We start from the raw sequence: 18,581 nt of genomic DNA, 5'->3' as shown, positions 1-18,581 counted from the left end.
AATAGGTTAGAAATGAACTCACCTCTTGCAACATTTTGAAAATTTTTGCGAATCCTGCAACAGGTTGATGATAGGAGAGAAGCGTGGAGTGTAAACGAATGATCTTTGAATGAAAGAGAGAATGAAGAATGTTCTACTTATAGTGAACCTAAAAGAACTAAAAAAACCTTAAAAACTAAAAAAAGCTGACTTGACCTAAAAGCTATCCATTTCCTATAAAACGCTACTTCTCCTCATTCTGTCTCACAACTCTCTTATTCTCTCTCACAACTCTCCTGGAGCTCCACCACCTCTCCACTCAGGTACTCCCTCCCTCCCTCTTCTCCAACTTCCTCTCTCCCCTTCCCTTCCCCTCCCTTCCCCTCTCCTCCCGCTTCTCCCCTCCCTTCCCTTCCCTTCCCTTCCCCCTTCCCCTCTCCTCCCTCCCCAAGGCCCCTTCCCCTTGCCTCCTCCCTCCTCCTTCCCTCCTCCTGCCCCCTTCCTTCCCTTCCCCCTACCGCTTGTCGTCGCTCCCCCCTTCCCTCTGCCCTCCCCCTCCCTGTTGTCCCTCCCCCTTCCCTCCCCTTCGCCCCCCCCCTTCCCTCCCCTCTGCCCTCCCCACGCCCCCCCCCGCCCCTGCCCCCTGCCACCTGCCGTCGACCCCTCCGCCCTCCCCACGCCCCCCTGCGCGCCCGCCCCCTTTCGTCGACAGAAGGGGGCGGGCGTGCGGGGGGGGCGTGCGGAGGGCGGAGGAAAGTGGGGGGGCGGAGGAAAGGGGGGGGGCCGGGCGCGCGGGGGGGGGCTAGGGGGGCGGAGGGAAGGGGGGGGCAGGCGCGCGGGGGGGGGGGGCTGGGAGGGCGGAGGGAAGGGGGGGGGTGTGGGGGGAGCGCGGGAAGGGGAGGGGGGGCGAGGGCGAGGGGAGGGGGGGCAGGCGAGGGGCGGGGAGGGGAGGGGGGCGATGCCCCCCTCCCCTCCCCGCCCCTCGCCTGCCCCCCCTCCCCTCCCCCCCCCGCCCGCCCTCCGTCTGCCCCCCCCTCGCCCCCCCCTTCCCTTGCCCCTCCCCTTCCCTCACCACGTGCCGCCCGCCCCCCCCCTCGTCCCCCCCTTCCCTTGCCCCTCCCCTTCCCTCACCACACGTGGTGAGGGAAGGGGAGGGGCAAGGGAAGGGGGGGGCGAGGGGGGCGGGGGGGGCGGGGGGCGAAGGGCGTGGGGGGGGAGGGGCAAGGGGGAGGGGGGGTGGGGATGGGGGGAGGAGGGGCGAAGGGGCGGGCGAGGGCGAGGGGAGGGGGAAGGGGAGGGGGGGCGGGCAAGCGGGCGAGGGGGCGGGCGAGGGTGAGGGGGAGGGGCAAGGGGGAGGAGGGGCGAGGGGGCGGGCGAGGGCGAGGGGAGGGGCGGCGGGCTAGGGGAGGGGGGGAGGGGGAAGGGGAGGGGGGGCGTGGGGAGGGCAAGCGGGCGAGGGGGGCGGGGAGGGGGGCGATGCCCCCCTCACCTATTGCGCACGCAACAGGTGGGGGGATCCCCCACCTATTACATGCGCAACAGGGGGCAAGGGGAAGGGAAGGGGGGGCGTGGGGAGAGCAAGGGGGTGGGCGGATGGAAGGGGGGGCGTGGGGCGGGCGAGGGGCGGGGAGGGCAAGGGGGCGGGCGAGGGGGACATCTGTTGCGTGCGCAACAGGTGCGGGGTGGGCGGAGGGAAGAGGTGGGCGTGGGGAGGGCTAGGGGCGAGGAGGGGGACATCGCAAGGTGGCAAGCAAGGAGTGGGCGTGGGAGGGTAAGGGGGCATGGGGCAAGGGGAGGGAGCGCGAGCGGGGAGGGGGAGGGGCTCACCTGTTGCGGGGCAGCAATGCCCCTCCGCCTCCCCCTCCCCGCCCGAGCCCCCTCCGTCTCTCCCTTGCCTCACGCCCCGTCCTCGTCCCCGCCGTCGTCCCCTCCAGCTCCCCCTTCCCCGCGCTTTCCCTCGTCCTGTCCCGTCAAAATTAAAAAAGTTAAAATAAATAAAACTTAAAAAAAATCAAAAAATTAAATTAAATTTTAAATATAAAAATAAACTAATTAATTAAAATAAAATATTTAAAAATATATATTTTATTTTAAAAATTAAAAATAAATAAAACTGAAAAGAATATTTAATTAAAATTTTATTTAATATTTTGAGTTTGAAAATCATTGTATTTCTCATTTTTTATTTTTGATTGTTTTTCAGAAAACTATAGCTTCCATGGCTTCCAGTTTTGGCTCCAAGGTGTCTTTCAAATACCTTGAACATGCTTGGTATTTTATGGAGCGCAAATCAAAGTATTTTTTGGTGATCACTTCAGAGAACATATCAAGCCCGAAATATTCTGCAGAGGCAGTAAGAAATGGTGGCATGGTATCAAACATCAATATTAAAGAAAACAATTTGATAGAAATTGTGTGCCAAGGAAAGAATGACGAGGTGGTTTACAAGTTACGAGTTACTCCGAAGCACTTCTTGAAGCCGTTACCAGATTCAATTGAGGGATCCCAAGAATTACTTAATGCCTTAGAAGCATTGAAGAAAATGTGGGATGCATTTCCAAGTGGTGGTGTTGAACCTTCAGCAGCACTAAGTATGCCATCTATAACATATAACCCTCAAGTACCGTCAATATCTGTGGCGGTAACTCCGGTAACTCCAACAAGTGTAACTACAGTATCTCCAACTGTACCTACGCCATCGACTGCTACAACTACAGGAACAAGAAGGAGTGATCATGGAGCAGACTTAAGTGCTATAGCTATTCCCATAAAGAGAGCAAAAATAACTCCTACTCCACGTGGAGATCACTCAAGTGCAGGCTATTTAAAACCAAGTGAAAAATTGGATAACGATGAAGAGAAAGATCAGCAAGAAGAAGATACAAGTCTCGAAGACTTTTCTATAAGTGTGGCGGACTTACATCCTCCAGAGGATGAGGGATACATTTGGGGATTTTCACAATTCAGCGTGGCCACAATGCTTATTGATCGAGCTTCATTGTTCACAAATCAAAGAAAGCTCGATAAGATATTTGCACGCAAATTGTATAAAGATACAAGGAAAACAAGAACTCCCGTTGCCACTAATATCACTCTTCGTCCTATGGCGTTTAAGAGACTTCAAGAAGATGATCCTACATTGCCTGATGTCACATTTCAAAAGCACGTGGACTTTCTTGATGCTTTTGAGAACTTTAGAAGGAGTGACTTTGTTCGTGGAGAGGCTTTGTACCAAAGCCGATATGGGAGTGACATCGAGAAGAGATACATGCTGGCAAAGAATAGATTCTTAGAAAGATGCAGGTTTGAGCCCATTGATGGGCAACACTTTTGTGAGGCTTGCAGGATCGCCCTTGATGAGGGAAGAAAAGGAAACTTGCCACAGATTGAGTGGATGGAAAAGTTTCAACGGGTCATTTGTCATATATGCATATTTAATGATGACTCGAAGTACATTCTAGAATCAGAGAGGCTGAATTCTGCTCCATTTAGGTTGAAAAAAAGCTCTTCTCTTTCTGAGATCTTGATAAAGGCAAGGGAGTTATGGATGGGCTGTGGAAAGCCACAAACAGTGAAGGGCAGGAGACCTACATCGGAGTACATGGCAAAGAGGACTCGGTTCTATAGATGCTTGAAAGGTGTTGTAAGCAATACGCAAGGCATACCAGGTAATAAGGTTGAGGCAAAGGATTTGAACACCATCGTTGCAAGATACAGGGATGTTACCTGCATTGTCTTCCGTGAGGACTCAGTGTTTCAGAGCATCGTGGATGTTTGCCAAGCATATGAAACAGGAAAGATATCCTTTGAGGCACCAGAGCACATTGCAACTCAGAGGAAAGAAATAAAGAAACCGATGTCTATTGTTTGGTGGAGAGCTTTAAGGTTTGTTCCAAATGCAATAAGAGAAGAAGTATGCAAGAAGATCCTAAGTGGTGACTGCTTCTTTGGAAAGAAGAGCAAGCATAGCAACTTAGATGAAGTGGTCACCCGAATGATTCAAAGTGAGGCTGCTCTCTCGGCACTATTATTTTTATTGAAATCTGATGATGAGTTAGCTGGCAAGTCAATTGATGTGGATAATAAGAAAGCACTTAGCCTAGGTCAACTCCTTGATAATACATGGGCTAGAAAGTGGTTGGCTTCAATGGATGTAGATGCCACATCAACAAAGGATCTAAGAGCTAAAATGCCAAAGGTTGTTGAGACAGAATATATGGACATTAAGAAAAAGGCCTTGCAGTCCAGTACCCAAGGTAGAGCAATTGGTGGTTTAGATGATGGTTCTCCATTCAGCTTCTCTTATGATATCCTGCTATCAGAGAATGATACAAAATTTTCACACATCAATGGCATTGATACAGAGCATTTCATAACAATGAGCGGTCATGCTTGGGAGAAGCCATGCATATTTTTCATAGATGAATTGCAAGACCTTGCAGTGTCACGGATAGTTGAACTTGTGCGGTTTATTGTTGAAGGTCCTATGGCAGATAAGAAAAGATCAACGTTGGTCCTGTTCGTGACAGAATCACAAAGGGATGCCCTATATGCGAGTTTGACATCTTCATTTGGGTATTTACTTTCAAAAGTATACCATGGTATAGTCCTGCGTAATCATATGACTGTCTTGGAAGGCACTGCCATTCAAGTCTTGCAGCCTTTCTTGATGTGCTTCTTATCGAGGGGTGGTGGTAATCTAATCCAAACTCCTTTAAGGACTCTCGAGCTTCATTACTTTGAGGACCATAAGGTTAAGCTTGATGCAGCAATGGTGGATTACAGAAAGCCGATGGATCCTGATGTGATACTAGAGATGACAAAGAATTTATTGAATGATGGGTGGGTAGCTCAGGTGATGATGAGGATGAAAGCTCTGCATCCGATGACTTACGGCAAGAAGAAATCCGCACAAAGAATAAGGGTGATCAATTGTCAACTAGAGTCAAGGAGGTTCCACTCATCATACGGGAAGGTTCGCGGCAGCAAGAAGTTACAGTAGTACAGCACGTCACAGGTAAAGGTAAGGCTAAAGAGGTGGAAGCACTTCCCTTAAAATTAAAAGTGAGGAAGGCACCCTTGATCTTGGATGAAGGACAGGCAAGTGGATCGATCTTGGGTGAAGGACAGGCAAGTGGATCAAGCAAGGAAGCCTTACTCAAAGAAGGTATGGACGAGGCAAAGCATGACCATGAGGAGTTACCAGGAGGCATAGATGGCTCTTCAACCATGACCTTACAGACTCCAGAGCAGCCTACTAGTCAGGAACCTAGTAGCCAGGTCCCTACTTACCAAGAACTTGGTCATGAGACTCTAGAGCAGCCTACTAGTCAGGTGCTTGGAAGTGAAGAGCAAACTAGTAAGGACCTTGCTACTGAGACTCCAGTCTTAGAGCAGCCTATTAATCAGGACCCTGGTAGTCAAGGGCCTGGCATTGAGGACATTGGTACTGAGTAACATGTTGGCTAACGGCTTTGTAATCACAAGTTTTGAACTTCTATGTAAAGCTAATATCTAATAAAAAGTTTACTACTTTTTTGATTTCTTTGCTCTCATTATTGTGTATAAAGATTGTTTATGAGGGCCATTTTATACTTAATGACCAGTGTTTTTTAATACCAATTGTGGTGTATATGTACACTACTTAGACATAAAAGGATTTATCTACACTACCTTTCTAAGGGCTTTATGTACACCACCTTTCTAAAAGAAATGGTCATAAAGGTGTGTGCACACCACTTATACATAAAGGTGTTTATTTACACCACCTTTCCAAGAGAATTGGTCATCTATTATTGGTCATCTATTGATGTTCTTAGGTGATTATGAAGATGTTTATTTAGACCACTTTGTAAGAGAATTGGTCATCTATTATTGGTCATGTATTGATGTTCTTAGGTGATAGATGCTCAATTCACAAGAAGTTATGAAGATGTTTATGTAGACCACTTTGTAAGAGATTTTTGTGAAGTTATGAAGATGTTTATGTAGACCAACTTTGTAAGAGATTTGGTTATGCATTGATGTTCTTAGTACTTAATCATTAAATCTTTTGTTTTGAGTTGGCAAATCTAGTTCAAAATCATTAAATCTTTTGTTTTGAGTTGGCAAATCTAGTTAAAAATCATTAAATCTTTTGTTTTGAGTTGGCAAATCTAGTTAAAAAAAAACATTACTAGTATATTCAAAATTTTTGGACTGTTTTTTAGTCCATTTCTCAAATTGGACTTTACACAAGTCCAAAAATTTTGAATAGTGTGTTGAAGGTAAGTGGTCATGAGATGTATACTTTCTGTGATGGTTACTCCGGGTTTTATCAAATCAGAATTGCTGAGGAGGATGTGCTTAAAACCACATTTGCCACACCTTGGGGGACATTTGCATTCAAAGTAATGCCATTTGGCCTCACCAATGCTCCTACTATCTTTCAAAGATTTATGCAGATGGTGTTTGGTCCTTATTTGGGGTTTTCTTGGAGGTGTTTTTAGCGAGGTTTTTAGATGATTTTTGTATATTCTCGGCACGTAAGGAGCATGTCATGAAGGTTAGGTTGGCCTTCCAAAGGGTCAATGATGCGAATGGCAGCCTCAACTCTGATAAATGCACCATTGGAGCCACTCAAGGGAGGTTACTGGGACATATTGTCTCATCTGAGGGCGCCAAGCCTGACCCCGAGAAGGTAGAAGCTATCCTCAAGCTCTCCCCACCAACAACCAAACATGAGGTACGCTCATTTGTCAATCTAGTAAGATACTATCGCCGCTTCATTGATCAATATGCTGCTTTGACGTGACCCATGACTATGCTATTAAAACATGGAGTTGATTTCTCTTGGGATGAGGATTGTGATCATGGGTTTGTACAAATCAAGAGTGCTTTGGCTTCAGAACCCATTCTATGCAATCCTGATTGGTCAAAGACTTTCTATATCAATCCTAGGTTTAGTGAGCACACTTTGGTGGGTATTCTCTCTAGCAAGGGGAGGATCAGTTCATGTATCCTGTTCGATTTGCTTCTCGACAATTGCTCGAAACTGAACGACACTACTCTGAGGCTGACAAGCATGCTTTGTCTTTGGTGTTCTGCATTGAGAAATTTAAGCATTATGGTGCTGGAAAGTCCTTCATTATAATTTGTAGCAATGGTCTTGCAAAGCAGGTTCTTCAATCACCAAATCCCATGGGCCGGTTGGCCAAATGGTTGGAAATTTTACAAGAATATGATTTTTCTTTCAAAATTGTAGAAGGGGGTTATTCCAACTTGAAGAATTCTTTGATTGATTTAGAGGAGTGCCTCGATGTAACCCTTGTAGCAGCCATAGAAATTGGGGATCCATGGTATGGTGGAATCTATAGGTTTCTGACCACTTTCTCCTTTCCTCCAGAAAGTACTAACTATGAGAGAAAGAAAATCCATAGAGATAGTAGGCGCTACACTCTCTTTGAGGGGGTGTAATACCGTCAAGGCCTGGATGGGATACTAAGATGGGCCATTGATGCAAATAAAGTACCTAAGGTATTGAAGCATTATCATCAAAGGCGCTACACTCTCTTTGATGGGGTGTTATACCATCAAGGCATGGATGTGGTACTAAGATGGGCCATTGGTGCAAATGAAGTACCTAAGGTATTGAGGCATTATCATGATGGATTTTGTGGAGGCCACTATGCCGGTGACTATACAGCTAAGAAGATTTTACATGCTGGGTACTATTGGCCGATCTTGTTCAAGGATGTCACTATGTATTGCAAAACATGTGAACCATGCCAATTATTTGGTAGGAAAGATTTTCTTCCTAGGCAACATCACCCAGTGATGTCCATCCATCTATTTCAGAAGTGGGGAATAGATTTTGTTGGGCCCCTACCTATGACTGCCCGCAAAAAGAAGTATCTTTTGGTAGCCACTCAGTATGTCACTAAGTGGGCTGAAGCTATCGCCCTCCCCACTGCAAATTGTAAGGCAGTTTCAAATTTCATATTTGAACGTATCTGCACAAGGTTTGGGACACCCATGGAAATAATATCTGACCATGGGAGTCCATTTATAAATGAACCAGTGGAGTTGCTCATGGATCGCATGGGTATTGATCACCGCATTTCTAGCATCCATGGGACAAATGGAGCGGACGTTGGTGATTATCACTACACATCTTCTCTCACCACAACGTTGGAAATGACACACATTCATAGGATCAAGACTATGAATTCGTCCAAAAGCCACCACTTCATTCTTCTTATATAACACCACATCCATACCCTCTGTTAGGGTGAATACATGTTTTATGTACAAAAATAGATTAGCAACTCAAAATGAACATAATAAATAATCATTGAGCTTATTATTACTTAATAACTTCTACATCAAAACTAGCAGAGAAGGCATTAAACCTAAACCCTAGATCCTAAACTTTAAATAATTAATACCAAAATATCTTAACCATCGTAAATCCTAAACTTTAAACATTTAATTCCTAAACCCTAAACCCTAAATCCTAAACTTCTAAACAATAAATCCTAAACCTTAAACCCTAAACTCTAAATCCTAAACCCTAAATCTTAAATCCTAAACCCTAAACCTTAACCCTAAAATACAACCAAAATTTAATGAATTTTTTAAATTTGTGCAACAAGTTGGATATATCCCCCAACCTGTTGCTTGAGCAATAGGTTGGATATATCAAGCAACAGGTTGGGGGATATATCCAACCTGTTGCACAAATCAAGAATTTTTCTTATTTGCGCAACAATTTGATATACAATTGGGGAATATATCCAACCTACAACTCAATAAATTTCTTGATTTGTGCAAGGTTGGATATACCTCCCAACCTGTTGCTCGAGTTGGATATACCCCCAACCTGTTGCTCGAGCAACAGGTTAGGAGGTATATCCAACCTGTTGTACAAATCAAGAATTTTCTTGATTTGTGCAACAGGTTGGGGTCACCCCAACCGAGGCCTGTTGTTGGATATATCCTCCAATAGGTTGGGAGGTATATCCAATTTGTTGCACAAATTAAGAAAATTCCTTGATATTTGCAATAGGTTGAGTGCACCATTAACCTATTTGACTTGCAACAGTTTGGAGGATATATCAAACCTATTGCACAAATTGAAAAAAATCATAAAATTTTGATTGTATTTTAGGGTTAGGAATTAGGGTTTAGTATTTAGGGTTAACGATTTAGGGCTTAGGATTTAAGATTTAGTGTGTAGGGTTTTGTGTTTATGATTATGTTTTTAGGGTTAAGGGTTTAGGATTTAGGGTTTAGGGTTTAAAATCTAGGTTTACGGTTTAGGATTTAGCATTTTGGGTTTATGATTATTGTTTTAGGGTTTAGGATTTAGGATTTAGGTTTTAGGTTTTAGGGTTTAGTATATAAGATCATGAGCTTAGAGTCTAGAATCTAGGGTTTAGAATTGAAAATTAGGTTTTAGAATTTAAGTTATAAGGGTTAGGGTTTAAGGTTTAGGGCTTATAACTGTTATATAAGTTTAAGAGCTTAGATTGTATAACCTAAGATTTAGGGAACTTTAGGATTTAAGATTTAGGGCGTAAGATATAAGATATATAGACTATATAAAATATGCATTCTAAAGTATTTAGTTTAGATATATATAGACTATATGTTATATGCTTTCCAAAGTGTTTTATTTATAGGTACGATCCTTTGCAAAGGCTTTACTTTAAGTAGTATAAGTCTACCTAGTCAAAGTATCCTACTGATTAGGGACAAGCACATAGGCTAAAAGCACACCGATTCATATTTTCTTACATTCATGCTGCATGGTGTATCAGAAGGTACGATCCTTTGCAAAGGCTTTACTTTAAGTAGTTATAAGTCTACCTAGTCAAAGTATCCTACTGATTAAGGACAAGTACATAGGCTAAAAGCACACCGATTCATATTTTCTTACATTCATGCTGCATGGTGTATCAGAAGAAATGAAAAAGTATGTGATAAGAAATTATTCAGAAGAAATATGTATTCCATATCATGGATACCATGGATATCTAGTGGTTGCTAAAGTTAAAAAATGATATGGATGCAATGATACTGTAGATTTGTGCAAAGTCTTAAACTTTGTTTAAGGTTTTTGCAAAGTATTACACATAGTAATAAAGATAAGTAAGTATGTTAAACCTCTTCTAGATTCTATGGTTTTAAATACCTACCTTACAAATACATTATCTAATTTTTCATTCTTTGACTAACTAACAATTATTATACACATGGAATAAAAGCATACATGTTAAAAGTAAGTGTGTAAAATTTAATATTTTCTTATTTTTTAAATTAATTCAATTCTTTTATTGACTACTTTTTAAAATTGAAAGGTTATTAGTATATAATCTACATAATTTTAAATGTTATTAATGTATAATATTAATTATTTATATATTTATTTAAATTTATATAATAATTAATTTATATTTATATTAGTTTTTAAGTTAATAACGTATAGAATAACAATATATTCACTAATTCTTCACTGTTAATAAGTATTATATAAAGCACATATGCTAGAAGACTTCCTTTCAAGTTATATTTTTTTAATTAATGTATTTATTTATTTATTTATATAATAATTATATAATATTTATATTAATTTATATTTTAATAATATTTATTTTTAGCAAAATTATATTTTAACATTAGTTAATAAAAATTTATTATATTAGGGAGTAAAAATATTATAAATGGATTTCTTATATTAATAAAGTGTCGTGAGAAGAGTTTTTTGGAAAGATTTATGATTAAATTTTTTTTTGAAGTTGTTGCATACGCAATAGGTAGGGACGTTTGAGTGGTTTTGAGGTTAAGAGAGAAATTTGTAATAAAGTGTCGTGAGAAGAGTTTCTTGGAGAGATTTATGATTAATTTTTGTTTTGAAGTTGTTGCGTATGCAATAGTAGGTAGGGAGGTTTGAGTGGTTTTGAGGTTGAGAGAGAAATGTGTACTAGATTGTTTTTTTTTTAAAGGAGTTTTTTGAAGAGATTTATGATTAAATTTTGTTTTGAAGTTGTTGCGTACGCAATAGGTAGGGAGGTTTGAGTGGTTTTGAGGTTGACAGAGAAATTTGTCATAGATTGTTTTTTTTTGTTGATGAGTTTTTTGGAGAGATATATGATTAAATTTTGTTTTGAAGTTGTTGCGTATGCAATAGGTAGGGTTTGAGTGGTTTTGAGGTTGAGAGAGAAATTTGTAATAGATTGTTTTTTTTTTGTTGAGGAGTTTTTTGGAGATATTTATGATTAGATTTTGTTTTGAAGTTGTTGCATATGCAATAGGTAGGGAGGTTTGAGTGGTTTTGAGGTTGAGAGAGAAATTTGTAATAGAATAGGTTAGGAGAGAAATTTCTAAAAATAGGTTGTGAGAGTTTGAGGTAATGAGGAAAAATTGCGGGAAAAAAGATTTAATGTAAAAATGATTTTTTGAAGTTGTTGCGTACATACAAGTTTTTGAGAAAAGGATCAGATTTGAAAAAAAATTCAAATTTATGAAAACTTGATTCTTAGAAGTTTTGGCGTACGCAATAGGTTAGAAATGAACTCACCTCTTGCAATATTTTGAAAATTTTTGAGAATCCTGCAACAGGTTGATGAGAGGAGAGAAGCGTGGAGTGTAAACGAATGATCTTTGAATGAAAGAGAGAATGAAGAATGTTCTACTTATAGTGAACCTAAAAGAACTAAAAAAACCTTAAAAACTCTAAAAAGCTGACTTAATCTAAAAGCTACCCATTTCCTATAAAACTCTACTTCTCCTCATTCTCTCTCACAACTCTCCTCATTCTCTCTCACAACTTTCCTGGAGCTCCACCACCTCTTCACCCAAGTACCCCCTCCCTCCCTCCCCTCCTACTTGTTGAGAGAGAAATGTATAATAGATTGTTTTTTTTTTAAAAGGAGTTTTTTGAAGAGATTTATGATTAAATTTTGTTTTGAAGTTGTTGCGTACGCAATAGGTCCCTAGGTTTGAGTGGTTTTGAGGTTGAGAGAGAAATTTGTAAGAGATTGTTTTTTTTTGTTGATGAGTTTTTTGGAGAGATTTATGATTAAATTTTGTTTTGAAGTTCTTGCGTACGCAATAGGTAGGGTTTGAGTGGTTTTGAGATTGAGAAAGAAATTTGTAATAGATTGTTTTTTTTTTGTTGAGGAGTTTTTTGGAGAGATTTATGATTAAATTTTGTTTTGAAGTTGTTGCATACACAATAGGTAGGGAGGTTTGAGTGGTTTTGAGGTTGAGAGAGAAATTTGTAATAGAATAGGTTAGGAGAGAAATTTTTGAAAATAGGTTGTCAGAGTTTGAGGTAAAGAGGAAAATTTGCGGGAAAAAAGATTTAATGCAAAAATGATTTTTTGAAGTTTTTCATACACACAAGTATTTGAGAAAAGGATCGGATTTGAAAAAAAATTCAAATTTATAAAAACTTGATTCTTAGAAGTTCAGGCGTACGCAACAGGTTAGAAATGAACTCACCTCTTGCAACATTTTGAAAACTTTTGAGAAACCTGCAACAGGTTGATGAGAGGAGAGAAGCGTGGAGTGTAAACGAATGATCTTTGAATGAAACAGAGAATGAAGAATGTTCTACTTATAGTGAACCTAAAAGAACTAAAAAAACCTTAAAAACTAAAAAAAGCTAACTTGACCTAAAAGCTACCCATTTCCTATAAAACTCTACTTCTCCTCATTCTCTCTCACAACTCTCCTCATTCTCTCTCACAACTTTCCTGAAGCTCCACCACCTCTCCACCCTGGTACTCCCTCCCTACCTCCCCTCCTGCTTTCCATCCCCTCTTCTCCCGCTTCCTCTCTCCCCTCCCTTCCTCTCTCCTCCCTCCCCTGCCTTGCCCTCCCCTCCCCCTCCCTTCCCCTCTCCTTCCCCTTCTTCTCCTGCTTCCTCTCTCCCCCTCCCTTCCCCTCTCCTCCCACTTCCCCCCTCCCTCCTCCGGCTTCCTCTCCTCCCCTCCCCCTCCCTTCCCCTCTCCTCCCCCTTCCCCTCTCCTCCTTGCCTACCCTTCCGCTCCCCTTTCTTCCCCTCCCTTCCCCTCCTCTCCCTCCCTGCCAACCCTTCCCCCTTCCTTCCTCTCCCTCTACCTCCCCCTCCCTGCAGGCCCCTCCCTCCCGGCCATCCCTCCCTTCCCGTCCCCCTCCCTGTGGCCCCTCGCTCCCCTTCCCCACCGTCCCTCCCCCCCTCCCCCGCCCCCACCGCGCACCCTATCCCTCCCTCGCACCCCCCCTCCCCCTCCCCCTCCCCTGCCCCGCCGACCCCTTCCCCTCCCCCTCCCTTGCCCCCCTGCCCCCTTCCCCTCCCCCATGCCCCCCCTCCCCCTCCCCCGCCCCCTTCCCCTCTCCCTCCCCCTCCCCGTTACGGGGGAGAGCTCGACGGGGAAGGGTGGGGGGAGGTGTGCGGGGGAGGGGCAGGGGCAGGGGGCGGGGGCAAGGGGTACGGGGAGGGGGAGGGGGCGGGGGAGGGGAGGGGGAGGGGGGAGGGCCCCTATTGCGTGCACAACAGGTGGGGCAGGGGGGACCCCCCCACCTGTTGCGCACGCAACAGGTGGGGCAAGGGGGATCCCCCCCACCTGTTGCGCATGCAACAGGGGGGCCGCCTCCCCTCCCTTCCCACCTCCTTTCCCACGTGCCCTCCCCTTGTCCCCTCCCCTCCCTCCCCATCGGCTCCCCCTCCCCCGTGCCCCTCGCCCTCCCCTCCCTCCCCCCTGTTGCATGTGCAATAGGGGGGAGCCCCTTCCCCCTCCCCCTCCCCACCCCCTCCCCCGCCCTGCCCCGCCGCCTCCCACTCCCCATGCCCTCCCCCTCCCCCCCCTCCCCCATGCCCCTCGCCCTCCCCTTCCTCCCCCCTGCCCCTCCTCGTGTCCCTCGCCTCGCCCCGCCCCCTCCCCCTCCCCGTGCCCCTCGCTCCTGCCCCCTCCCCTTCCCCTACCCCTGCCCCTCCCCCGTGTGATATCTTGCTATTAGAGAATGATACAAAATTTGCACACATCAATGGCATTGATACAGAGCATTTCATAACAATGAGCGGTCATGCTTGGGAGAAGCCATGTGTATTTTTCATAGATGAATTGCAAGACCTTGCAATGTCACGGATAGTTGAACTTGTGCCGTTTATCGTAGAAGGTCCTATGGCAAATAAGAAAAGATCAACGTTGGTCCTGTTTGTGACAGAATCACAAAGGGATGCCTTGTATGCGAGTTTGACATCTGCATTTGGGTATTTACTTTGAAAAGTATACCATGGTATAGCCCTACGTAATCATATGACTGGCTTGGAAGGCACTGCCATTCAAGTCTTGCAGCCTTTCTTGATGTGCTTCTTATCCACGAGTGGTGGCAATCTAATCCAAATTCCTTTAAGGACTCTTGAGCTTCATTACTTTGAGGACAATAAGGTTAAGCTTGATGCAGTAATGGTGGATTACAGAAAGCCGATGGATGCTGATGTGATACTAGAGATGACAAAGAATTTACCGAATGATGGGTGGGAAATAGCATTGTATCGAATGGGTTTTGTTGCTGAGAAATTGCTACGCCAAGGTAGAAATGTAAATGTCATTGATACCCCCCATCAAATTGAGTTCTTTGACACATATTACAGTTGCACTACCTTCTTTGAAGAGGAAAATGTCAAAGAAGAGGGTAGTGAGTCTGAAGGTGATGATTCTAGCTTAGGTGATGATGAGGATGAAAGCTCTGCATCCAATGACTTACGGCAAGAAGAAATTCGCACAAAGAATAAGGGTGATCAATTGTCAACTAGAGTCAAGGAGGTTCCACTCATCATATGGGAAGGCTCACAGCAGCAAGAAGTAGTAGTACAGCATGTCACAGGAAAAGGTAAGGCTAAAGAGGTGGAAGCACTTCCCTTGAAATTAAAAGTGAGGAAGGCACCCTTGATCTTGGGTGAAGGACAGGCAAGTGGATCAAGCAAGGAAGCCTTACTCAAAGAAGGTATGGACGAGGCAAAGCATGATAAGGAGGAGTTACTAGGAGGCATAGATGGTTCTTCAACCATGACCTTCAACCATGACCTTACAAACTCCAGAGCAGCCTACTACTCAGGAACCTAGTAGCCAGGTCCCTACTCACCAAGAACTTGGTCATGAGACTCTAGAGCAGCCTACTAGTCAGGTGCTTGGAACTAAAGAGCAAACTACTGAGGACCTTGCTACTAAGACTCTAGTCTTCAGCCTATTAGTTAGGACCCTAGTAGTCAAGGGCCTGGCATTGAGGACATTGGTACTGAGTAACATGATGGCTGACGGCTTTGTAATCACAAGTTTTGAACTTCTATGTAAAGCGAATATCTAATAAAAAGTTTACTACTTTTTTGATTTCGTTACTCTCATTATTGTGTATAAAGATTGTTTATGAGGTCCATTTTATACTTAATGGTGTATTTTAAACTTTATGTCAAATGTATTTTTATAGTTAAGGGTGTTTTTTAATACCAAGTGTGGTGTATATGTACACCACTTACACATAAAAGGATTTATCTACACTACCTTTCTAAGGGCTTTATGTACACCACCTTTCTAAAAGAAATGGTCATAAAGGTGTGTGCACACCACTTATACATAAAGGTGTTTATTTACACCATCTTTATAAGAGAATTGGTCATCTATTATTGGTCATCTATTGATGTTCTTAGGTGATAGTAGCTCAATTCACAAGAAGTTATGAAGATGTTTATGTAGACCACTTTGTAAGAGATTTTTGTGAAGTTATGAAGATGTTTATGTAGACCACCTTTGTAAGAGATTTGGTTATGCATTGATGTTCTTAGTACTTAATCATCAAATCTTTTGTTTTGAGTTGACAAATCTAGTTCAAAAAACAACATTACTAGTATATTCAAAAATTTTGGACTGTTTTTTAGTCCATTTCTCAAATTGGACTTTACACAAGTCCAAAAATTTTGAATAGTGTGTTATTGAGCAGTTCGAGGCTGGAGGCTGAAATTGGAGCAACAAAGTGAAGCACTCAAGGGGATTTCTTGAGCAAAAGAAAGCTCTTATACCAGAGAGAATCCATTGAGGATGAGAGGCACAAATCCGCGTCAGGTCGCCATAGCTCGCTTCTTCAAAGTCGACTGGTTTTTCTCTGTTTTCTCCCTGAATATGCAGCCATTGCTACTCAGATTTCAGCACAAGATAGCCCAACGTATGGACAAGCTTCCACTAAAAGGAATTAGAGAAAGATGAAGCAGTCTCGGAGAAATTGCAGGAAAGAGATTCGACAATCTGTGTGAAATGGCGACCAGCAGAGATGAAGATGCTTCAATTCCTTGCAGCCAAAGGTTTGCCCCTTTGAGAGGTATCTCCAGCAGGAAGGGCTTGGAGAAAGGCAGAGAACTGAGGGAGAACAGACTTTAGCAAGATTTTGGAAGAAAGAGGAGAAATGGTGAAGATGAAGAAGAAGAAGAAGAAGAAGAAGAAGATGATGTGGCAGAAATGGGCTCAAGGGGGATCAAAGGGCTCTGATACCAAGTTGGTAAACTGAAAAGAAAGCACGGAGTGAACACAAACTCAGAATTCTTCCATATTGAATGAAGAAGGGTGAGGTCCTTATGTAGGCACCTCTTACATCATCACTGACATCACTGATGACTACAGAGCTCCACAATCATCTCCTCAATATGCTCCTAGATTCTCTCAATCATCCTATGTGGCTTCTACCACCACCTAACTGTGCTTATGGGCACCTAACTGTGCCTCTAGCACACACACATAGAAACCAAGGTGTGCCTAAGGCATACACCTTGAGATATCCCAACAATAAAAATATTATTTACTCACATAATCCTTTTGCACATAAAAAGTTTTTTTAGTCACAATCCTTTTGCACTAAAAATGAAAAAATAGGAAATATAATTCGCATCTTACTCTAGGATACATTTTTATTTTAAAGAATTTTCCTTTTAAATCTTAACTTTTTTTAAACTTATTAACAATTTAAATGACTTGAAAAAATTTAAATGCATATAGATCTATGTGTGTGTGTGTCTCGGGGGGGTCACTCATCATATGTAACCCTATCACATGAGTTCAAAAGAAGGATATTTTTTATTCCTAAAATTTACAGAAATAAATATACACAAGGGACTATTTAAAATAGTTTTGGAAAGAATTTACAGATTTGTATAGAAAAGGGGTACATTTTATTAATGAAAAAATTTACAGATAAGGGATTTTAAATATAGTCCTTGAACACACGTGATATAGAGGGTTTATACATAGTGACCCCCCCGAGGTGTGTGTGTGTGTGTGTGGCCCATCCATGACATTAATTTACCCATAAGAGTTATCTAAAATCTTCAAGATTTCATAACAGTATTGATAAACACCATTTGAGAGTTTCAAAACTCTAAAATCTAGAAGATATGGCATCACAAGCCGTTGCACATGCACACATGTCACGAACATGCCTTTGGTTCATTGATGGAACAACATTGGTACATATGGTGGGATGGGTGCACTGCACTTACCCACATGGCATATCGATGGAAGGCCATTGGTACATATGGCAGGACAAGTGCTATTGCACTTGCGCACATGGCATGGACATGCTCGGAGGGCTTTTGGTACATTCATGTCAGTGTTGGATTCATGCTATAGCTATTGACGGAGGGGAGGGAGGGGGAAAGAGAGAGAAAGGGAGGGGGTAATAGAGAGAGGTAAGGGAAGGGGAGCTAAGGGGAAGGGAAGGGAAGCGAAGGGGAAGGGAAGGAAGGGGGAAGGGAAGGGGAGGGAGGGAGAGAGAGACAGAGAGATAAAGCAAACCGAAGGGGGGAAAGAAGGGGAGGGAATGAGGAAGAGAAGGGAAGGGGAGGGTGAGGAAGGGGAAGAGGAGGGGTGAGGAAGAGAGGGGAAGGTTGAGAAAGGGGGAACGGGAGAGGAGGGGGTAGGGGAGGATGGGAAGGGGAGGGGAGGGGAGGGGCGAGGAAGAGAGGGGAATGGGGATGGGGAGGAGAGGGTAAGGGGAGGGAAGGGGGAGGGAGGAGGGGAGGAGGAGGGGGGGGAGGAGGGGGGCATGGCCGTGGTTACAAGAGGGGAGAGGAGGGGGAGAAAGGGGAGAGGGGGGGGGGAGGGACAGTGAGAGGCAGGGGGGGAGGGGAGAGGGGAGGGGGCATGGCCATGGCCATGGCCACACACTCCCCTCTTCCCCCCATTTTTTGTTTATACTTTTTTGGAGGCACACGCGCATGTCTACGGCCATGCAATTTTGGTGTTTAGGAGGAAAAGGGGGAGAAAAATGAAGGAGAACACAAGGGACAAGGAATTGAGAAGAGAGAAGAAGAGAGACTGAGAGGGGAGGGGAAGAGAAAAGAGAAGAGCTCGAGAGAGGAGAGTGTAGAGGGGAGAGGAAAGAAAAAGCAAAGGGAGGGTGGAGGAAGTGAAGAAGGAGGGGAAGGAGACTAGCCTCCCTTAGGTTATGGTGGGAGGTCAACATGTAAGCCACCAAACCCTTAAAAAAAGAAATTTCCCTCTCTTTTTTGTCTCCCTTTCCCTCCCTAGAATTCAAATTTCCTCCTCTCCCTTCCCTTCCCTAGAATTCAAACTTTCCTTCTCTCCCTC

This window comes from Dipteris shenzhenensis, chromosome 19 (assembly GCF_047967505.1).
Source record: "Dipteris shenzhenensis isolate YYH24624 ecotype China chromosome 19, Dip_SZ_1.0, whole genome shotgun sequence".
Taxonomy (NCBI): Eukaryota; Viridiplantae; Streptophyta; class Polypodiopsida; order Gleicheniales; family Dipteridaceae; genus Dipteris; species Dipteris shenzhenensis.
This window is presented reverse-complemented; position numbering follows the sequence as displayed.